Here is a 23,844-nt window from a genome sequence, read left to right on the forward strand (position 1 = left end):
CACTTCTTTCCTCCCACTCCCCCCCCCCTAAAAAATGGACTCCTTGCACCAGAAAAGTGCAGCCAAATGTCAATCTGAGGAGTTTTTCTGTTTAAAATCATCATTTTCAGAAGGTTTATGCTGCCGGCGGTGGATTTCTTATGCAGAATTGCAATTTTTGCAATTTCGGGAAAGCGAGCTGTTCAAATCTCCCGCCCGAAGTCAGCTGTGCGCCGCATCTACGTGTTCGGCATTGTTTACTCCCGCAATGCGTAATTACAGGCCCTTATGACTTACTCGCGTTGTCAAACTCTCGCTGTGCAAGATGGTGGGCCGTGATGACGTAATCGCGGTCGAAAAACTCTCGCACGATCACGCAGCAAGATCCAAAATGGCAGAGCACACGCAGTGCCTGGCTTCAAAATGGGCCCTTGACCCCCAGCCACATGGCCTGGCCCTGCCTGGACCAGGCCTCAAATGGCCCCCGCCCCACATGGCCAGGCCCCAACAACACCCCAAAAAGTAGAACACCACACAAAAATCACCACAATCCAATGCCATCCATGCCATCAATGATGTTTTAATTCAAGACACCCCACGGAAAGACTTGGTCCATGCACCACTGAGTACCCCTGAGCCTAATGGAAGAAAGCAAGGCAAACTGGGTGCTGGCCTGAGCACACTGCCTGGCTTCAAAATGGTCCCTTGACCACCAGCCACATGGCCTGGCCCTGCCTGGACCAGGCCTCAACATGGCCCCCACCCACATGGCCAGGCCCCAACAACACCCCAAAAAGTCGAAAAACACACAAAAATCAGCACAATCCAATGCCATCCATGCCCTCAATGATGTTTAAATTCAAGACACCCCACAGAAAGACTTGGTCTATGCACCACTGAGTACCCCTGAGCCTAATGGAAGAAAGCAAGGCAAACTGGGTGCAGGCCTGAGCACACTGCCTGGCTTCAAAATGGTCCCTTGACCCCCAGCTACATGGCCAGGTCCTGCCTGGACCCCGCCTCAACATGGCCCCCACCCACATGGCCAGGCCCCAACAACACCCCAAAAAGTCGAAAAACACACAAAAATCAGCACAATCCAATGCCATCCATGCCCTCAATGATGTTTAAATTCAAGACACCCCACAGAAAGACTTGGTCTATGCACCACTGAGTACCCCTGGGCCTAATGGAAGAAAACAAGGCAAACTGGGTACAGGCCTGAGCACACTGCCTGGCTTCAAAATGGGCCCTTGACCCCCAGCTACATGGCCAGGTCCTGCCTGGACCAGGCCTCAACATGGCCCCCACCCACATGGCCAGGCCCCAACAACACCCCAAAAAGTCGAAAAACACACAAAAATCAGCACAATCCAATGCCATCCATGCCCTCAATGATGTTTAAATTCAAGATACCCCACAGAAAGACTTGGTCCATGCACCACTGAGTACCCCTGGGCCTAATGGAAGAAAGCATGGCACATTGGGTGCAGGCCTGAGCACACTGACTGGCTTCAAAATGGGCCCTTGACCACCCAGCCAAATGGCCAGGCCCTGCCTGGACCAGGCGTCAAACGGCCCCCACCCACATGGCCAGGCCCCAACAACACCCCAAAAAGATCGAAAAACACACAAAAATCACCACAATCCAATGCCATCCATGCCCTCAATGATGTCTAAATTAAAGACACCCCACAGAAAGACTTGGTCCATGCACCACTCACTACCCCTGGGCCTACTGGCTAGTGAGGCTTTACAGGCACCCCAAAATTAAACAAAAAAATCAACATATAACAATGAGCTAAAATTCTGTGTCATAAATGAGAATTAAGTTTAAAAAAATCACAGAAACAGTCGTATCATGCACCCATGACTAACCCTGGGCCTACTGGATACTGTGGCTACCCACAATATATATTTTTTTTAAGTTGTGAAAAAAGTTTTAAAACTGTAGTTGCAGCAACTGCAATGCCCTAAACAAACAACATAAACTTACTTGTAAAATATCAAGTCCAAAAGTGATCCAAACTCCAAGTCCAAAAAGTCCTCAAATACAAATGTCTAGCAGCAGACACAAAAAGTAATCCTTCCAGCTCCAGATCCAAATCAAAAGTGACCAGGACATGGACAAAGCACTGGGAGAAGCCTGCTGGACAGGAACAGGAAGTTGGAGACTCTGTGGCACTTCTTTCCTCCCACCCCCCCCCCCCAAAATGGACTCCTTGCACCAGAAAAGTGCAGCCAAATGTCAATCTGAGGAGTTTTTCTGATCAAAATCATCATTTTCAGAAGGTTTATGCTGCTGGCGGTGGATTTCTTGTGCAGAATTGCAATTTTTGCAATTTCGGGAAAGCGAGCTGTTCAAATCTCCCGCCCGAAGTCAGCTGTGCGCCGCATCTACGTGTTCGGCATTGTTTACTCCCGCAATGCGTAATTACAGGCCCTTATGACTTACTCGCGTTGTCAAACTCTCGCTGTGCAAGATGGTGGGCCGTGATGACGTAATCGCGGTCGAAAAACTCTCGCACGATCTTGCAGCAAGATCCAAAATGGCACAGCACACGCAGTGCCTGGCTTCAAAATGGGCCCTTGATCCCCAGCCACATGGCCTGGCCCTGCCTGGACCAGGCCTCAAATGGCCCCCGCCCCACATGGCCAGGCCCCAACAACACCCCAAAAAGTAGAATACCACACAAAAATCACCACAATCCAATGCCATCCATGCCCTCAATGATGTTTTAATTCAAGACACCCCACTGAAAGACTTGGTCCATGCACCACTGAGTACCCCTGGGCCTAATGGAAGAAAGCAAGGCAAACTGGGTGCAGGCCTGAGCACACTGCCTGGCTTCAAAATGGTCCCTTGACCCCCAGCTACATGGCCAGGTCCTGCCTGGACCAGGCCTCAACATGGCCCCCACCCACATGGCCAGGCCCCAACAACACCCCAAAAAGTCGAAAAACACACAAAAATCAGCACAATCCAATGCCATCCATGCCCTCAATGATGTTTAAATTCAAGACACCCCACAGAAAGACTTGGCTTATGCACCACTGAGTACCCCTGGGCCTAATGGAAGAAAACAAGGCAAACTGGGTGCAGGCCTGAGCACACTGCCTGGCTTCAAAATGGTCCCTTGACCACCAGCCACATGGCCTGGCCCTGCCTGGACCAGGCCTCAAATGGCCCCCGCCCACATGGCCAGGCCCCAACAACACCCCAAAAAGTAGAGTACCACACAAAAATCAGCACAATCCAATGCCATCCATGCCCTCAATGATGTTTTAATTCAAGACACCCCACAGAAAGACTTGGTCCATGCACCACTGAGTACCCCTGGGCCTAATGGAAGAAAGCAAGGCAAACTGGGTGCAGGCCTGAGCACACTGCCTGGCTTCAAAATGGGCCCTTGACCCCCAGCTACATGGCCAGGTCCTGCCTGGACCAGGCCTCAACATGGCCCCCACCCACATGGCCAGGCCCCAACAACATCCCAAAAAGTCGAAAAACAAACAAAAATCAGCACAATCCAATGCCATCCATGCCCTCAATGATGTTTAAATTCAAGACACCCCACAGAAAGACTTGGTCCATGCACCACTGAGTACCCCTGGGCCTAATGGAAGAAAGCATGGCAAATTGGGTGCAGGCCTGAGCACACTGACTGGCTTCAAAATGGGCCCTTGACCCCCCAGCCACATGGCCAGGCCCTGCCTGGACCAGGCCTCTAACGGCCCCCACCCACATGGCCAGGCCCCAACAACACCCCAAAAAGATCGAAAAACACACAAAAATCACCACAATCCAATGCCATCCATGCCCTCAATGATGTCTAAATTAAAGACACCCCACAGAAAGACTTGGTCCATGCACCACTCACTACCCCTGGGCCTACTGGCTAGTGAGGCTTTACAGGCACCCCAAAATTAAACAAAAAAATCAACATATAACAGTGAGCTAAAATTCTGTGACATAAATGAGAATTAAGTTTAAAAAAATCACAGAAACAGTCGTATCATGCACCCATGACTAACCCGGTGCCTACTGGATACTGTGGCTACCCACAATATATATTTTTTTTAAGTTGTGAAAAAAGTTTTAAAACTGTAGTTGCAGCAACTGCAATGCCCTAAACAAACAACATAAACTTACTTGTAAAATATCAAGTCCAAAAGTGATCCAAACTCCAAGTCCAAAAAGTCCACAAATACAAATGTCTAGCAGCAGACACAAAAAGTAATCCTTCCAGCTCCAGATCCAAATCAAAAGTGACCAGGACATGGACAAAGCACTGGGAGAAGCCTGCTGGACAGGAACAGGAAGTTGGAGACTCTGTGGCACTTCTTTCCTCCCCCCCCCCCCCAAAAATTGACTCCTTGCACCAGAAAAGTGCAGCCAAATGTCAATCTGAGGAGTTTTTCTGTTTAAAATCATCATTTTCAGAAGGTTTATGCTGCCGGCGGTGGATTTCTTGTGCAGAATTGCGATTTTTGCAATTTCGGGAAAGCGAGCTGTTCAAATCTCCCGCCCGAAGTCAGCTGTGCGCCGCATCTACGTGTTCGGCATTGTTTACTCCCGCAATGCGTAATTACAGGCCCTTATGACTTACTCGCGTTGTCAAACTCTCGCTGTGCAATATGGTGGGCCGTGATGACGTAATCGCGGTCGAAAAACTCTCGCACGATCACGCAGCAAGATCCAAAATGGCACAGCACACGCAGTGCCTGGCTTCAAAATGGGCCCTTGACCCCCAGCCACATGGCCTGGCCCTGCCTGGACCAGGCCTCAAATGGCCCCCGCCCCACATGGCCAGGCCCCAACAACACCCCAAAAAGTAGAACACCACACAAAAATCACCACAATCCAATGCCATCCATGCCCTCAATGATGTTTTAATTCAAGACACCCCACAGAAAGACTTGGTCCATGCACCACTGAGTACCCCTGGGCCTAATGGAAGAAAGCATGGCAAATTGGGTGCAGGCCTGAGCACACTGACTGGCTTCAAAATGGGCCCTTGACCCCCCAGCCACATGGCCAGGCCCTGCCTGGACCAGGCCTCTAACGGCCCCCACCCACATGGCCAGGCCCCAACAACACCCCAAAAAGATCGAAAAACACACAAAAATCACCACAATCCAATGCCATCCATGCCCTCAATGATGTCTAAATTAAAGACACCCCACAGAAAGACTTGGTCCATGCACCACTCACTACCCCTGGGCCTACTGGCTAGTGAGGCTTTACAGGCACCCCAAAATTAAACAAAAAAATCAACATATAACAGTGAGCTAAAATTCTGTGACATAAATGAGAATTAAGTTTAAAAAAATCACAGAAACAGTCGTATCATGCACTCATGACTAACCCTGGGCCTACTGGATACTGTGGCTACCCACAATATATATATTTTTTAAGTTGTGAAAAAAGTTTTAAAACTGTAGTTGCAGCAACTGCAATGCCCTAAACAAACAACATAAACTTACTTGTAAAATATCAAGTCCAAAAGTGATCCAAACTCCAAGTCCAAAAAGTCCTCAAATACAAATGTCTAGCAGCAGACACTAAAAGTAATCCTTCCAGCTCCAGATCCAAATCAAAAGTGACCAGGACATGGACAAAGCACTGGGAGAAGCCTGCTGGACAGGAACAGGAAGTTGGAGACTCTGTGGCACTTCTTTCCTCCCACCCCCCCCCAAAAAATGGACTCCTTGCACCAGAAAAGTGCAGCCAAATGTCAATCTGAGGAGTTTTTCTGATCAAAATCATCATTTTCAGATGGTTTATGCTGCCGGCGGTGGATTTCTTGTGCAGAATTGCAATTTTTGCAATTTCGGGAAAGCGAGCTGTTCAAATCTCCCGCCCGAAGTCAGCTGTGCGCCGCATCTACGTGTTCGGCATTGTTTACTCCCGCAATGCGTAATTACAGGCCCTTATGACTTACTCGCGTTGTCAAACTCTCGCTGTGCAAGATGGTGGGCCGTGATGACGTAATCGCGGTCGAAAAACTCTCGCACGATCACGCAGCAAGATCCAAAATGGCACAGCACACGCAGTGCCTGGCTTCAAAATGGGCCCTTGACCCCCAGCCACATGGCCTGGCCCTGCCTGGACCAGGCCTCAAATGGCCCCCGCCCCACAAGGCCAGGCCCCAACAACACCCCAAAAAGTAGAACACCACACAAAAATCAACAAAATCCAATGCCATCCATGCCCTCAATGATGTTTTAATTCAAGACACCCCACAGAAAGACTTGGTCCATGCACCACTGAGTACCCCTGGGCCTAATGGAAGAAAGCAAGGCAAACTGGGTGCAGGCCTGAGCACACTGCCTGGCTTCAAAATGGTCCCTTGACCCCCAGCTACATGGCCAGGTCCTGCCTGGACCCGGCCTCAATATGGCCCCCACCCACATGGCCAGGCCCCAACAACACCCCAAAAAGTCGAAAAACACACAAAAATCAGCACAATCCAATGCCATCCATGCCCCCAATGATGTTTAAATTCAAGACACCCCACAGAAAGACTTGGTCCATGCACCACTGAGTACCCCTGGGCCTAATGGAAGAAAACAAGGCAAACTGGGTGCAGGCCTGAGCACACTGCCTGGCTTCAAAATGGGCCCTTGACCCCCAGCCATATGGCCTGGCCCTGCCTGGACCAGGCCTCAAATGGCCCCCGCCCACATGGCCAGGCCCCAACAACACCCCAAAAAGTAGAATACCACACAAAAATCACCACAATCCAATGCCATCCATGCCCTCAATGATGTTTTAATTCAAGACACCCCACAGAAAGACTTGGTCCATGCACCACTGAGTACCCCTGGGCCTAATGGAAGAAAGCAAGGCAAACTGGGTGCAGGCCTGAGCACACTGCCTGGCTTCAAATTGGGCCCTTGACCCCCAGCTACATGGCCAGGTCCTGCCTGGACCAGGCCTCAACATGGCCCCCACCCACATGGCCAGGGCCCAACAACACCCCAAAAAGTCGAAAAAAACACAAAAATCAGCACAATCCAATGCCATCCATGCCCTCAATGATGTTTAAATTCAAGACACCCCACAGAAAGACTTGGTCCATGCACCACTGAGTACCCCTGGGCCTAATGGAAGAAAGCATGGCAAATTGGGTGCAGGCCTGAGCACACTGACTGGCTTCAAAATGGGCCCTTGACCACCCAGCCACATGGCCAGGCCCTGCCCGGACCAGGCCTCTAACGGCCCCCACCCACATGGCCAGGCCCCAACAACACCCCAAAAAGATCGAAAAACACACAAAAATCACCACAATCCAATGCCATCCATGCCCTCAATGATGTCTAAATTAAAGACACCCCACAGAAAGACTTGGTCCATGCACCACTCACTACCCCTGGGCCTACTGGCTAGTGAGGCTTTACAGGCACCCCAAAATTAAACAAAAAAATCAACATATAACAGTGAGCTAAAATTCTGTGACATAAATGAGAATTAAGTTTAAAAAAATCACAGAAACAGTCGTACCATGCACCCATGACTAACCCTGGGCCTACTGGATACTGTGGCTACCCACAATATATATTTTTTTTAAGTTGTGAAAAAAGTTTTAAAACTGTAGTTGCAGCAACTGCAATGCCCTAAACAAACAACATAAACTTACTTGTAAAATATCAAGTCCAAAAGTGATCCAAACTCCAAGTCCAAAAAGTCCTCAAATACAAATGTCTAGCAGCAGACACACAAAGTAATCCTTCCAGCTCCAGATCCAAATCAAAAGTGACCAGGACATGGACAAAGCACTGGAAGAAGCCTGCTGGACAGGAACAGGAAGTTGGAGACTCTGTGGCACTTCTTTCCTCCCACCCCCCCCCCCAAAAAATGGACTCCTTGCACCAGAAAAGTGCAGCCAAATGTCAATCTGAGGAGTTTTTCTGATCAAAATCATCATTTTCAGAAGGTTTATGCTGCCGGCGGTGGATTTCTTGTGCAGAATTGCAATTTTTGCAATTTCGGGAAAGCGAGCTGTTCAAATCTCCCGCCCGAAGTCAGCTGTGCGCCGCATCTACGTGTTCGGCATTGTTTACTCCCGCAATGCGTAATTACAGGCCCTTATGACTTACTCGCGTTGTCAAACTCTCGCTGTGCAAGATGGTGGGCCGTGATGACGTAATCGCGGTCGAAAAACTCTCGCACGGTCACGCAGCAAGATCCAAAATGGCACAGCACACGCAGTGCCTGGCTTCAAAATGGGCCCTTAACCCCCAGCCACATGGCCTGGCCCTGCCTGGACCAATCCTCAAATGGCCCCCGCCCCACATGGCCAGGCCCCAACAACACCCCAAAAAGTAGAACACCACACAAAAATCACCACAATCCAATGCCATCCATGCCCTCAATGATGTTTTAATTCAAGACACCCCACAGAAAGACTTGGTCCATGCACCACTGAGTACCCCTGGGCCTAATGGAAGAAAGAAAGGCAAACTGGGTGCAGGCCTGAGCACACTGCCTGGCTTCAAAATGGTCCCTTGACCCCCAGCTACATGGCCAGGTCCTGCCTGGACCCGGCCTCAACATGGCCCCCACCCACATGGCCAGGCCCCAACAACACCCCAAAAAGTCGAAAAACACACAAAAATCAGGACAATCCAATGCCATCCATGCCCCCAATGATGTTTAAATTCAAGACACCCCACAGAAAGACTTGGTCCATGCACCACTGAGTACCCCTGGGCCTAATGGAAGAAAACAAGGCAAACTGGGTGCAGGCCTGAGCACACTGCCTGGCTTCAAAATGGGCCCTTGACCCCCAGCCACATGGCCTGGCCCTGCCTGGACCAGGCCTCAAATGGCCCCCGCCCACATGGCCAGGCCCCAACAACACCCCAAAAAGTAGAATACCACACAAAAATCACCACAATCCAATGCCATCCATGCCCTCATTGATGTTTTATTTCAAGACACCCCACAGAAAGACTTGGTCCATGCACCACTGAGTACCCCTGGGCCTAATGGAAGAAAGCAAGGCAAACTGGGTGCAGGCCTGAGCACACTGCCTGGCTTCAAATTGGGCCCTTGACCCCCAGCTACATGGCCAGGTCCTGCCTGGACCAGGCCTCAACATGGCCCCCACCCACATGGCCAGGCCCCAACAACACCCCAAAAAGTCGAAAAACACACAAAAATCAGCACAATCCAATGCCATCCATGCCCTCAATGATGTTTAAATTCAAGACACCCCACAGAAAGACTTGGTCCATGCACCACTGAGTACCCCTGGGCCTAATGGAAGAAAGCATGGCAAATTGGGTGCAGGCCTGAGCACACTGACTGGCTTCAAAATGGGCCCTTGACCACCCAGCCACATGGCCAGGCCCTGCCTGGACCAGGCCTCTAACGGCCCCCACCCACATGGCCAGGCCCCAACAACACCCCAAAAAGATCGAAAAACACACAAAAATCACCACAATCCAATGCCATCCATGCCCTCAATGATGTCTAAATTAAAGACACCCCACAGAAAGACTTGGTCCATGCACCACTCACTACCCCTGGGCCTACTGGCTAGTGAGGCTTTACAGGCACCCCAAAATTAAACAAAAAAATCAACATATAACAGTGAGCTAAAATTCTGTGACATAAATGAGAATTAAGTTTAAAAAAATCACAGAAACAGTCGTACCATGCACCCATGACTAACCCTGGGCCTACTGGATACTGTGGCTACCCACAATATATATTTTTTTTAAGTTGTGAAAAAAGTTTTAAAACTGTAGTTGCAGCAACTGCAATGCCCTAAACAAACAACATAAACTTACTTGTAAAATATCAAGTCCAAAAGTGATCCAAACTCCAAGTCCAAAAAGTCCTCAAATACAAATGTCTAGCAGCAGACACACAAAGTAATCCTTCCAGCTCCAGATCCAAATCAAAAGTGACCAGGACATGGACAAAGCACTGGGAGAAGCCTGCTGGACAGGAACAGGAAGTTGGAGACTCTGTGGCACTTCTTTCCTCCCACCCCCCCCCCCAAAAATGGACTCCTTGCACCAGAAAAGTGCAGCCAAATGTCAATCTGAGGAGTTTTTCTGATCAAAATCATCATTTTCAGAAGGTTTATGCTGCCGGCCGTGGATTTCTTGTGCAGAATTGCAATTTTTGCAATTTCGGGAAAGCGAGCTGTTCAAATCTCCCGCCCGAAGTCAGCTGTGCGCCGCATCTACGTGTTCGGCATTGTTTACTCCCGCAATGCGTAATTACAGGCCCTTATGACTTACTCGCGTTGTCAAACTCTCGCTGTGCAAGATGGTGGGCCGTGATGACGTAATCGCGGTCGAAAAACTCTCGCACGATCACGCAGCAAGATCCAAAATGGCACAGCACAAGCAGTGCCTGGCTTCAAAATGGGCCCTTGACCCCCAGCCACATGGCCTGGCCCTGCCTGGACCAGGCCTCAAATGGCCCCCGCCCCACATGGCCAGGCCCCAACAACACCCCAAAAAGTAGAACACCACACAAAAATCACCACAATCCAATGCCATCCATGCCCTCATTGATGTTTTAATTCAAGACACCCCACAGAAAGACTTGGTCCATGCACCACTGAGTACCCCTGGGCCTAATGGAAGAAAGAAAGGCAAACTGGATGCAGGCCTGAGCACACTGCCTGGCTTCAAAATGGTCCCTTGACCCCCAGCTACATGGCCAGGTCCTGCCTGGACCAGGCCTCAACATGGCCCCCACCCACATGGCCAGGCCCCAACAACACCCCAAAAAGTCGAAAAACACACATAAATCAGCACAATCCAATGCCATCCATGCCCTCAATGATGTTTAAATTCAAGACACCCCACAGAAAGACTTGGTCCATGCACCACTGAGTACCCCTGGGCCTAATGGAAGAAAACAAGGCAAACTGGGTGCAGGCCTGAGCACACTGCCTGGCTTCAAAATGGGCCCTTGACCCCCAGCCACATGGCCTGGCCCTGCCTGGACCAGGCCTCAAATGGCCCCCGCCCACATGGCCAGGCCCCAACAACACCCCAAAAAGTAGAATACCACACAAAAATCACCACAATCCAATGCCATCCATGCCCTCAATGATGTTTTAATTCAAGACACCCCACAGAAAGACTTGGTCCATGCACCACTGAGTACCCCTGGGCCTAATGGAAGAAAGCAAGACTAACTGGGTGCAGGCCTGAGCACACTGCCTGGCTTCAAAATGGGCCCTTGACCCCCAGCTACATGGCCAGGTCCTGCCTGGACCAGGCCTCAACATGGCCCCCACCCACATGGCCAGGCCCCAACAACACCCCAAAAAGTCGCAAAACACACAAAAATCAGCACAATCCAATGCCATCCATGCCCTCAATGATGTTTAAATTCAAGACACCCCACAGAAAGACTTGGTCCATGCACCACTGAGTACCCCTGGGCCTAATGGAAGAAAGCATGGCAAATTGGGTGCAGGCCTGAGCACACTGACTGGCTTCAAAATGGGCCCTTGACCCCCCAGCCACATGGCCAGGCCCTGCCTGGACCAGGCCTCTAATGGCCCCCACCCACATGGCCCGGCCCCAACAACACCCCAAAAAGATCGAAAAACACACAAAAATCACCACAATCCAATGCCATCCATACCCTCAATGATGTCTAAATTAAAGACACCCCACGGAAAGACTTGGTCCATGCACCACTCACTACCCCTGGGCCTACTGGCTAGTGAGGCTTTACAGGCACCCCAAAATTAAACAAAAAAATCAACATATAACAGTGAGCTAAAATTCTGTGACATAAATGAGAATTAAGTTTAAAAAAATCACAGAAACAGTCGTATCATGCACCCATGACTAACCCTGGGCCTACTGGATACTGTGGCTACCCACAATATATATTTTTTTTAAGTTGTGAAAAAAGTTTTAAAACTGTAGTTGCAGCAACTGCAATGCCCTAAACAAACAACATAAACTTACTTGTAAAATATCAAGTCCAAAAGTGATCCAAACTCCAAGTCCAAAAAGTCCTCAAATACAAATGTCTAGCAGCAGACACAAAAAGTAATCCTTCCAGCTCCAGATCCAAATCAAAAGTGACCAGGACATGGACAAAGCACTGGGAGAAGCCTGCTGGACAGGAACAGGAAGTTGGAGACTCTGTGGCACTTCTTTCCTCCCACCCCCCCCCCAAAAAATGGACTCCTTGCACCAGAAAAGTGCAGCCAAATGTCAATCTGAGGAGTTTTTCTGATCAAAATCATCATTTTCAGAAGGTTTATGCTGCCGGCGGTGGATTTCTTGTGCAGAATTGCAATTTTTGCAATTTCGGGAAAGCGAGCTGTTCAAATCTCCCGCCCGAAGTCAGCTGTGCGCCGCATCTACGTGTTCGGCATTGTTTACTCCCGCAATGCGTAATTACAGGCCCTTATGACTTACTCGCGTTGTCAAACTCTCGCTGTGCAAGATGGTGGGCCGTGATGACGTAATCGCGGTCGAAAAACTCTCGCACGATCACGCAGCAAGATCCAAAATGGCACAGCACAAGCAGTGCCTGGCTTCAAAATGGGCCCTTGACCCCCAGCCACATGGCCTGGCCCTGCCTGGACCAGGCCTAAAATGGCCCCCGCCCCACATGGCCAGGCCCCAACAACACCCCAAAAAGTAGAACACCACACAAAAATCACCACAATCCAATGCCATCCATGCCCTCATTGATGTTTTAATTCAAGACACCCCACAGAAAGACTTGGTCCATGCACCACTGAGTACCCCTGGGCCTAATGGAAGAAAGAAAGGCAAACTGGATGCAGGCCTGAGCACACTGCCTGGCTTCAAAATGGTCCCTTGACCCCCAGCTACATGGCCAGGTCCTGCCTGGACCAGGCCTCAACATGGCCCCCACCCACATGGCCAGGCCCCAACAACACCCCAAAAAGTCGAAAAACACACATAAATCAGCACAATCCAATGCCATCCATGCCCTCAATGATGTTTAAATTCCAGACACCCCACAGAAAGACTTGGTCCATGCACCACTGAGTACCCCTGGGCCTAATGGAAGAAAACAAGGCAAACTGGGTGCAGGCCTGAGCACACTGCCTGGCTTCAAAATGGGCCCTTGACCCCCAGCCACATGGCCTGGCCCTGCCTGGACCAGGCCTCAAATGGCCCCCGCCCACATGGCCAGGCCCCAACAACACCCCAAAAAGTAGAATACCACACAAAAATCACCACAATCCAATGCCATCCATGCCCTCAATGATGTTTTAATTCAAGACACCCCACAGAAAGACTTGGTCCATGCACCACTGAGTACCCCTGGGCCTAATGGAAGAAAGCAAGACTAACTGGGTGCAGGCCTGAGCACACTGCCTGGCTTCAAAATGGGCCCTTGACCCCCAGCTACATGGCCACCTGCCTGGACCAGGCCTCAACATGGCCCCCACCCACATGGCCAGGCCCCAACAACACCCCAAAAAGTCGCAAAACACACAAAAATCAGCACAATCCAATGCCATCCATGCCCTCAATGATGTTTAAATTCAAGACACCCCACAGAAAGACTTGGTCCATGCACCACTGAGTACCCCTGGGCCTAATGGAAGAAAGCATGGCAAATTGGGTGCAGGCCTGAGCACACTGACTGGCTTCAAAATGGGCCCTTGACCCCCCAGCCACATGGCCAGGCCCTGCCTGGACCAGGCCTCTAATGGCCCCCACCCACATGGCCCGGCCCCAACAACACCCCAAAAAGATCGAAAAACACACAAAAATCACCACAATCCAATGCCATCCATACCCTCAATGATGTCTAAATTAAAGACACCCCACGGAAAGACTTGGTCCATGCACCACTCACTACCCCTGGGCCTACTGGCTAGTGAGGCTTTACAGGCACCCCAAAATTAAACAAAAAAATCAACATATAACAGTGAGCTAAAATTCTGTGACATAAATGAGAATTAAGTTTAAAAAAATCACAGAAACAGTCGTATCATGCACCCATGACTAACCCTGGGCCTACTGGATACTGTGGCTACCCACAATATATATTTTTTTTAAGTTGTGAAAAAAGTTTTAAAACTGTAGTTGCAGCAACTGCAATGCCCTAAACAAACAACATAAACTTACTTGTAAAATATCAAGTCCAAAAGTGATCCAAACTCCAAGTCCAAAAAGTCCTCAAATACAAATGTCTAGCAGCAGACACAAAAAGTAATCCTTCCAGCTCCAGATCCAAATCAAAAGTGACCAGGACATGGACAAAGCACTGGGAGAAGCCTGCTGGACAGGAACAGGAAGTTGGAGACTCTGTGGCACTTCTTTCCTCCCACCCCCCCCCCAAAAAATGGACTCCTTGCACCAGAAAAGTGCAGCCAAATGTCAATCTGAGGAGTTTTTCTGATCAAAATCATCATTTTCAGAAGGTTTATGCTGCCGGCGGTGGATTTCTTGTGCAGAATTGCAATTTTTGCAATTTCGGGAAAGCGAGCTGTTCAAATCTCCCGCCCGAAGTCAGCTGTGCGCCGCATCTACGTGTTCGGCATTGTTTACTCCCGCAATGCGTAATTACAGGCCCTTATGACTTACTCGCGTTGTCAAACTCTCGCTGTGCAAGATGGTGGGCCGTGATGACGTAATCGCGGTCGAAAAACTCTCGCACGATCACGCAGCAAGATCCAAAATGGCACAGCACATGCAGTGCCTGGCTTCAAAATGGGCCCTTGACCCCCAGCCACATGGCCTGGCCCTGCCTGGACCAGGCCTCAAATGGCCCCCGCCCCACATGGCCAGGCCCCAACAACACCCCAAAAAGTAGAACACCACACAAAAATCACCACAATCCAATGCCATCCATGCCCTCAATGATGTTTTAATTCAAGACACCCCACAGAAAGACTTGGTCCATGCACCACTGAGTACCCCTGGGCCTAATGGAAGAAAGCAAGGCAAACTGGGTGCAGGCCTGAGCACAATGCCTGGCTTCAAAATGGTCCCTTGACCCCCAGCTACATGGCCAGGTCCTTCCTGGACCAGGCCTCAACATGGCCCCCACCCACATGGCCAGGCCCCAACAACACCCCAAAAAGTCGAAAAACACACAAAAATCAGCACAATCCAATGCCATCCATGCCCTCAATGATGTTTAAATTCAAGACACCCCACAGAAAGACTTGGTCCATGCACCACTGAGTACCCCTGGGCCTAATGGAAGAAAGCATGGCAAATTGGGTGCAGGCCTGAGCACACTGACTGGCTTCAAAATGGGCCCTTGACCACCCAGCCACATGGCCAGGCCCTGCCTGGACCAGGCCTCTAACGGCCCCCACCCACATGGCCAGGCCCCAACAACACCCCAAAAAGATCGAAAAACACACAAAAATCACCACAATCCAATGCCATCCATGCCCTCAATGATGTCTAAATTAAAGACACCCCACAGAAAGACTTGGTCCATGCACCACTCACTACCCCTGGGCCTACTGGCTAGTGAGGCTTTACAGGCACCCCAAAATTAAACAAAAAAATCAACATATAACAGTGAGCTAAAATTCTGTGACATAAATGAGAATTAAGTTTAAAAAAATCACAGAAACAGTCGTACCATGCACCCATGACTAACCCTGGGCCTACTGGATACTGTGGCTACCCACAATATATATTTTTTTTAAGTTGTGAAAAAAGTTTTAAAACTGTAGTTGCAGCAACTGCAATGCCCTAAACAAACAACATAAACTTACTTGTAAAATATCAAGTCCAAAAGTGATCCAAACTCCAAGTCCAAAAAGTCCTCAAATACAAATGTCTAGCAGCAGACACACAAAGTAATCCTTCCAGCTCCAGATCCAAATCAAAAGTGACCAGGACATGGACAAAGCACTGGGAGAATCCTGCTGGACAGGAACAGGAAGTTGGAGACTCTGTGGCACTTCTTTCCTCCCACCCCCCCCCCCCAAAAATGGACTCCTTGCACCAGAAAAGTGCAGCCAAATGTCAATCTGAGGAGTTTTTCTGATCAAAATCATCATTTTCAGAAGGTTTATGCTGCCGGCCGTGGATTTCTTGTGCAGAATTGCAATTTTTGCAATTTCGGGAAAGCGAGCTGTTCAAATCTCCCGCCCGAAGTCAGCTGTGCGCCGCATCTACGTGTTCGGCATTGTTTACTCCCGCAATGCGTAATTACAGGCCCTTATGACTTACTCGCGTTGTCAAACTCTCGCTGTGCAAGATGGTGGGCCGTGATGACGTAATCGCGGTCGAAAAACTCTCGCACGATCACGCAGCAAGATCCAAAATGGCACAGCACAAGCAGTGCCTGGCTTCAAAATGGGCCCTTGACCCCCAGCCACATGGCCTGGCCCTGCCTGGACCAGGCCTCAAATGGCCCCCGCCCCACATGGCCAGGCCCCAACAACACCCCAAAAAGTAGAACACCACACAAAAATCACCACAATCCAATGCCATCCATGCCCTCATTGATGTTTTAATTCAAGACACCCCACAGAAAGACTTGGTCCATGCACCACTGAGTACCCCTGGGCCTAATGGAAGAAAGAAAGGCAAACTGGATGCAGGCCTGAGCACACTGCCTGGCTTCAAAATGGTCCCTTGACCCCCAGCTACATGGCCAGGTCCTGCCTGGACCAGGCCTCAACATGGCCCCCACCCACATGGCCAGGCCCCAACAACACCCCAAAAAGTCGAAAAACACACATAAATCAGCACAATCCAATGCCATCCATGCCCTCAATGATGTTTAAATTCAAGACACCCCACAGAAAGACTTGGTCCATGCACCACTGAGTACCCCTGGGCCTAATGGAAGAAAACAAGGCAAACTGGGTGCAGGCCTGAGCACACTGCCTGGCTTCAAAATGGGCCCTTGACCCCCAGCCACATGGCCTGGCCCTGCCTGGACCAGGCCTCAAATGGCCCCCGCCCACATGGCCAGGCCCCAACAACACCCCAAAAAGTAGAATACCACACAAAAATCACCACAATCCAATGCCATCCATGCCCTCAATGATGTTTTAATTCAAGACACCCCACAGAAAGACTTGGTCCATGCACCACTGAGTACCCCTGGGCCTAATGGAAGAAAGCAAGACTAACTGGGTGCAGGCCTGAGCACACTGCCTGGCTTCAAAATGGGCCCTTGACCCCCAGCTACATGGCCAGGTCCTGCCTGGACCAGGCCTCAACATGGCCCCCACCCACATGGCCAGGCCCCAACAACACCCCAAAAAGTCGCAAAACACACAAAAATCAGCACAATCCAATGCCATCCATGCCCTCAATGATGTTTAAATTCAAGACACCCCACAGAAAGACTTGGTCCATGCACCACTGAGTACCCCTGGGCCTAATGGAAGAAAGCATGGCAAATTGGGTGCAGGCCTGAGCACACTGACTGGCTTCAAAATGGGCCCTTGACCCCCCAGCCACATGGCCAGGCCCTGCCTGGACCAGGCCTCTAATGGCCCCCACCCACATGGCCCGGCCCCAACAACACCCCAAAAAGATCGAAAAACACACAAAAATCACCACAATCCAATGCCATCCATACCCTCAATGATGTCTAAATTAAAGACACCCCACGGAAAGACTTGGTCCATGCACCACTCACTACCCCTGGGCCTACTGGCTAGTGAGGCTTTACAGGCACCCCAAAATTAAACAAAAAAATCAACATATAACAGTGAGCTAAAATTCTGTGACATAAATGAGAATTAAGTTTAAAAAAATCACAGAAACAGTCGTATCATGCACCCATGACTAACCCTGGGCCTACTGGATACTGTGGCTACCCACAATATATATTTTTTTTAAGTTGTGAAAAAAGTTTTAAAACTGTAGTTGCAGCAACTGCAATGCCCTAAACAAACAACATAAACTTACTTGTAAAATATCAAGTCCAAAAGTGATCCAAACTCCAAGTCCAAAAAGTCCTCAAATACAAATGTCTAGCAGCAGACACAAAAAGTAATCCTTCCAGCTCCAGATCCAAATCAAAAGTGACCAGGACATGGACAAAGCACTGGGAGAAGCCTGCTGGACAGGAACAGGAAGTTGGAGACTCTGTGGCACTTCTTTCCTCCCACCCCCCCCCCAAAAAATGGACTCCTTGCACCAGAAAAGTGCAGCCAAATGTCAATCTGAGGAGTTTTTCTGATCAAAATCATCATTTTCAGAAGGTTTATGCTGCCGGCGGTGGATTTCTTGTGCAGAATTGCAATTTTTGCAATTTCGGGAAAGCGAGCTGTTCAAATCTCCCGCCCGAAGTCAGCTGTGCGCCGCATCTACGTGTTCGGCATTGTTTACTCCCGCAATGCGTAATTACAGGCCCTTATGACTTACTCGCGTTGTCAAACTCTCGCTGTGCAAGATGGTGGGCCGTGATGACGTAATCGCGGTCGAAAAACTCTCGCACGATCACGCAGCAAGATCCAAAATGGCACAGCACATGCAGTGCCTGGCTTCAAAATGGGCCCTTGACCCCCAGCCACATGGCCTGGCCCTGCCTGGACCAGGCCTCAAATGGCCCCCGCCCCACATGGCCAGGCCCCAACAACACCCCAAAAAGTAGAACACCACACAAAAATCACCACAATCCAATGCCATCCATGCCCTCAATGATGTTTTAATTCAAGACACCCCACAGAAAGACTTGGTCCATGCACCACTGAGTACCCCTGGGCCTAATGGAAGAACGCAAGGCAAACTGGGTGCAGGCCTGAGCACAATGCCTGGCTTCAAAATGGTCCCTTGACCCCCAGCTACATGGCCAGGTCCTTCCTGGACCAGGCCTCAACATGGCCCCCACCCACATGGCCAGGCCCCAACAACACCCCAAAAAGTCGAAAAACACACAAAAATCAGCACAATCCAATGCCATCCATGCCCTCAATGATGTTTAAATTCAAGACACCCCACAGAAAGACTTGGTCCATGCACCACTGAGTACCCCTGGGCCTGATGGAAGAAAACAAGGCAAACTGGGTGCAGGCCTGAGCACACTGCCTGGCTTCAAAATGGGCCCTTGACCCCCAGCCACATGGCCTGGCCCTCCCTGGACCAGGCCTCAAATGGCCCCCGCCCCACATGGCCAGGCCCCAACAACACCCCAAAAAGTAGAACACCACACAAAAATCACCACAATCCAATGCCATCCATGCCCTCAATGATGTTTTAATTCAAGACACCCCACAGAAAGACTTGGTCCATGCACCACTGAGTACCCCTGGGCCTAATGGAAGAAAGCATGGCAAATTGGGTGCAGGCCTGAGCACACTGACTGGCTTCAAAATGGGCCCTTGACCCCCCAGCCACATGGCCAGGCCCTGCCTGGACCAGGCCTCTAACGGCCCCCACCCACATGGCCAGGCCCCAACAACACCCCAAAAAGATCGAAAAACACACAAAAATCACCACAATCCAATGCCATCCATGCCCCCAATGATGTCTAAATTAAAGACACCCCACAGAAAGACTTGGTCCATGCACCACTCACTACCCCTGGGCCTACTGGCTAGTGAGGCTTTACAGGCACCCCAAAATTAAACAAAAAAATCAACATATAACAGTGAGCTAAATTTCTGTGACTTAAATGAGAATTAAGTTTAAAAAAATCACAGAAACAGTCGTATCATGCACCCATGACTAACCCTGGGCCTACTGGATACTGTGGCTACCCACAATATATATATTTTTTTAGTTGTGAAAAAAGTTTCAAAACTGTAGTTGCAGCAACTGCAATGCCCTAAACAAACAACATAAACTTACTTGTAAAATATCAAGTCCAAAAGTGATCCAAACTCCAAGTCCAAAAAGTCCTCAAATACAAATGTCTAGCAGCAGACACAAAAAGTAATCCTTCCAGTTCCAGATCCAAATCAAAAGTGACCAGGACATGGACAAAGCACTGGGAGAAGCCTGCTGGACAGGAACAGGAAGTTGGAGACTCTGTGGCACTTCTATCCTCCCACCCCCCCCCCAAAAATGGACTCCTTGAACCAGAAAAGTGCAGCCAAATGTCAATCTGAGGAGTTTTTCTGATCAAAATCATCATTTTCAGAAGGTTTATGCTGCCGGCGGTGGATTTCTTGTGCAGAATTGCAATTTTTGCAATTTCGGGAAAGCGAGCTGTTCAAACCTCCCGCCCGAAGTCAGCTGTGCGCCGCATCTACGTGTTCGGCATTGTTTACTCCCGCAATGCGTAATTACAGGCCCTTATGACTTACTCGCGTTGTCAAACTCTCGCTGTGCAAGATGGTGGGCCGTGATGACGTAATCGCGGTCGAAAAACTCTCGCACGATCACGCAGCAAGATCCAAAATGGCACAGCACACGCAGTGCCTGGCTTCAAAATGGGCCCTTGACCCCCAGCCACATGGCCTGGCCCTGCCTGGACCAGGCCTCAAATGGCCCCCGCCCCACATGGCCAGGCCCCAACAACACCCCAAAAAGTAGAACACCACACAAAAATCAACAAAATCCAATGCCATCCATGCCCTCAATGATGTTTTAATTCAAGACACCCCACAGAAAGACTTGGTCCATGCACCACTGAGTACCCCTGGGCCTAATGGAAGAAAGCAAGGCAAACTGGGTGCAGGCCTGAGCACACTGCCTGGCTTCAAAATGGTCCCTTGACCCCCAGCTACATGGCCAGGTCCTGCCTGGACCCGGCCTCAACATGGCCCCCACCCACATGGCCAGGCCCCAACAACACCCCAAAAAGTCAAAAAAGACACAAAAATCAGCACAATCCAATGCCATCCATGCCCCCAATGATGTTTAAATTCAAGACACCCCACAGAAAGACTTGGTCCATGCACCACTGAGTACCCCTGGGCCTAATGGAAGAAAACAAGGCAAACTGGGTGCAGGCCTGAGCACACTGCCTGGCTTCAAAATGGGCCCTTGACCCCCAGCCACATGGCCTGGCCCTGCCTGGACCAGGCCTCAAATGGCCCCCGCCCACATGGCCAGGCCCCAACAACACCCCAAAAAGTAGAATACCACACAAAAATCACCACAATCCAATGCCATCCATGCCCTCAATGATGTTTTAATTCAAGACACCCCACAGAAAGACTTGGTCCATGCACCACTGAGTACCCCTGGGCCTAATGGAAGAAAGCAAGGCAAACTGGGTGCAGGCCTGAGCACACTGCCTGGCTTCAAATTGGGCCCTTGACCCCCAGCTACATGGCCAGGTCCTGCCTGGACCAGGCCTCCACATGGCCCCCACCCACATGGCCAGGCCCCAACAACACCCCAAAAAGTAAAAAAACACACAAAAATCAGCACAATCCAATGCCATCCATGCCCTCAATGATGTTTAAATTCAAGACACCCCACAGAAAGACTTGGTCCATGCACCACTGAGTACCCCTGGGCCTAATGGAAGAAAGCATGGCAAATTGGGTGCAGGCCTGAGCACACTGACTGGCTTCAAAATGGGCCCATGACCACCCAGCCACATGGCCAGGCCCTGCCTGGACCAGGCCTCTAACGGCCCCCACCCACATGGCCAGGCCCCAACAACACCCCAAAAAGATCGAAAAACACACAAAAATCACCACAATCCAATGCCATCAATGACCTCAATGATGTCTAAATTAAAGACACCCCACAGAAAGACTTGGTCCATGCACCACTCACTACCCCTGGGCCTACTGGCTAGTGAGGTTTTACAGGCACCCCAAAATTAAACAAAAAAATCAACATATAACAGTGAGCTAAAATTCTGTGACATAAATGAGAATTAAGTTTTAAAAAATCACAGAAACAGTCGTACCATGCACCCATGACTAACCCTGGGCCTACTGGATACTGTGGCTACCCACAATATATATTTTTTTTAAGTTGTGAAAAAAGTTTTAAAACTGTAGTTGCAGCAACTGCAATGCCCTAAACAAACAACATAAACTTACTTGTAAAATATCAAGTCCAAAAGTGATCCAAACTCCAAGTCCAAAAAGTCCTCAAATACAAATGTCTAGCAGCAGACACAAAAAGTAATCCTTCCAGCTCCAGATCCTAATCAAAAGTGACCAGGACATGGACAAAGCACTGGGAGAAGCCTGCTGGACAGGAACAGGAAGTTGGAGACTCTGTGGCACTTCTTTCCTCCCACCCCCCCCAAAAAATGGACTCCTTGCACCAGAAAAGTGCAGCCAAATGTCAATCTGAGGAGTTTTTCTGATCAAAATCATCATTTTCAGAAGGTTTATGCTGCCGGCGGTGGATTTCTTGTGCAGAATTGCAATTTTTGCAATTTCGGGAAAGCGAGCTGTTCAAATCTCCCGCCCGAAGTCAGCTGTGCGCCGCATCTACGTGTTCGGCATTGTTTACTCCCGCAATGCGTAATTACAGGCCCTTATGACTTACTCGCGTTGTCAAACTCTCGCTGTGCAAGATGGTGGGCCGTGATGACGTAATCGTGGTCGAAAAACTCTCGCACGATCACGCAGCAAGATCCAAAATGGCACAGCACACGCAGTGCCTGGCTTCAAAATGGGCCCATGATCCCCAGCCACATGGCCTGGCCCTGCCTGGACCAGGCCTCAAATGGCCCCCGCCCCACATGGCCAGGCCCCAACAACACCCCAAAAAGTAGAACACCACACAAAAATCAACAAAATCCAATGCCATCCATGCCCTCAATGATGTTTTAATTCAAGACACCCCACAGAAAGACTTGGTCCATGCACCACTGAGTACCCCTGGGCCTAATGGAAGAAAGCAAGGCAAACTGGGTGCAGGCCTGAGCACACTGCCTGGCTTCAAAATGGTCCCTTGACCCCCAGCTACATGGCCAGGTCCTGCCTGGACCCGGCCTCAACATGGCCCCCACCCACATGGCCAGGCCCCAACAACACCCCAAAAAGTCGAAAAACACACAAAAATCAGCACAATCCAATGCCATCCATGCCCCCAATGATGTTTAAATTCAAGACACCCCACAGAAAGACTTGGTCCATGCACCACTGAGTACCCCTGGGCCTAATGGAAGAAAACAAGGCAAACTGGGTGCAGGCCTGAGCACACTGCCTGGCTTCAAAATGGGCCCTTGCCCCTCAGCCACATGGCCTGGCCCTGCCTGGACCAGGCCTCAAATGGCCCCCGCCCACATGGCCAGGCCCCAACAACACCCCAAAAAGTAGAATACCACACAAAAATCACCACAATCCAATGCCATCCATGCCCTCAATGATGTTTTAATTCAAGACACCCCACAGAAAGACTTGGTCCATGCACCACTGAGTACCCCTGGGCCTAATGGAAGAAAGCAAGGCAAACTGGGTGCAGGCCTGAGCACACTGCCTGGCTTCAAATTGGGCCCTTGGCCCCCAGCTACATGGCCACGTCCTGCCTGGACCAGGCCTCAACATGGCCTCCACCCACATGGCTAGGCCCCAACAACACCCCAAAAAGTCTGAAAACACACAAAAATCAGCACAATCCAATGCCATCCATGCCCTCAATGATGTTTAAATTCAAGACACCCCACAGAAAGACTTGGTCCATGCACCACTGAGTACCCCTGGGCCTAATGGAAGAAAGCATGGCAAATTGGGTGCAGGCCTGAGCACACTGACTGGCTTCAAAATGGGCCCTTGACCACCCAGCCACATGGCCAGGCCCTGCCTGGACCAGGCCTCTAACGGCCCCCACCCACATGGCCAGGCCCCAACAACACCCCAAAAAGATCGAAAAACACACAAAAATCACCACAATCCAATGCCATCCATGCCCTCAATGATGTCTAAATTAAAGACACCCCACAGAAAGACTTGGTCCATGCACCACTCACTACCCCTGGGCCTACTGGCTAGTGAGGCTTTACAGGCACCCCAAAATTAAACAAAAAAATCA

The sequence above is a fragment of the Lissotriton helveticus genome, chromosome 3_2 (genome assembly GCF_964261635.1).
Source record: "Lissotriton helveticus chromosome 3_2, aLisHel1.1, whole genome shotgun sequence".
Taxonomy (NCBI): Eukaryota; Metazoa; Chordata; class Amphibia; order Caudata; family Salamandridae; genus Lissotriton; species Lissotriton helveticus.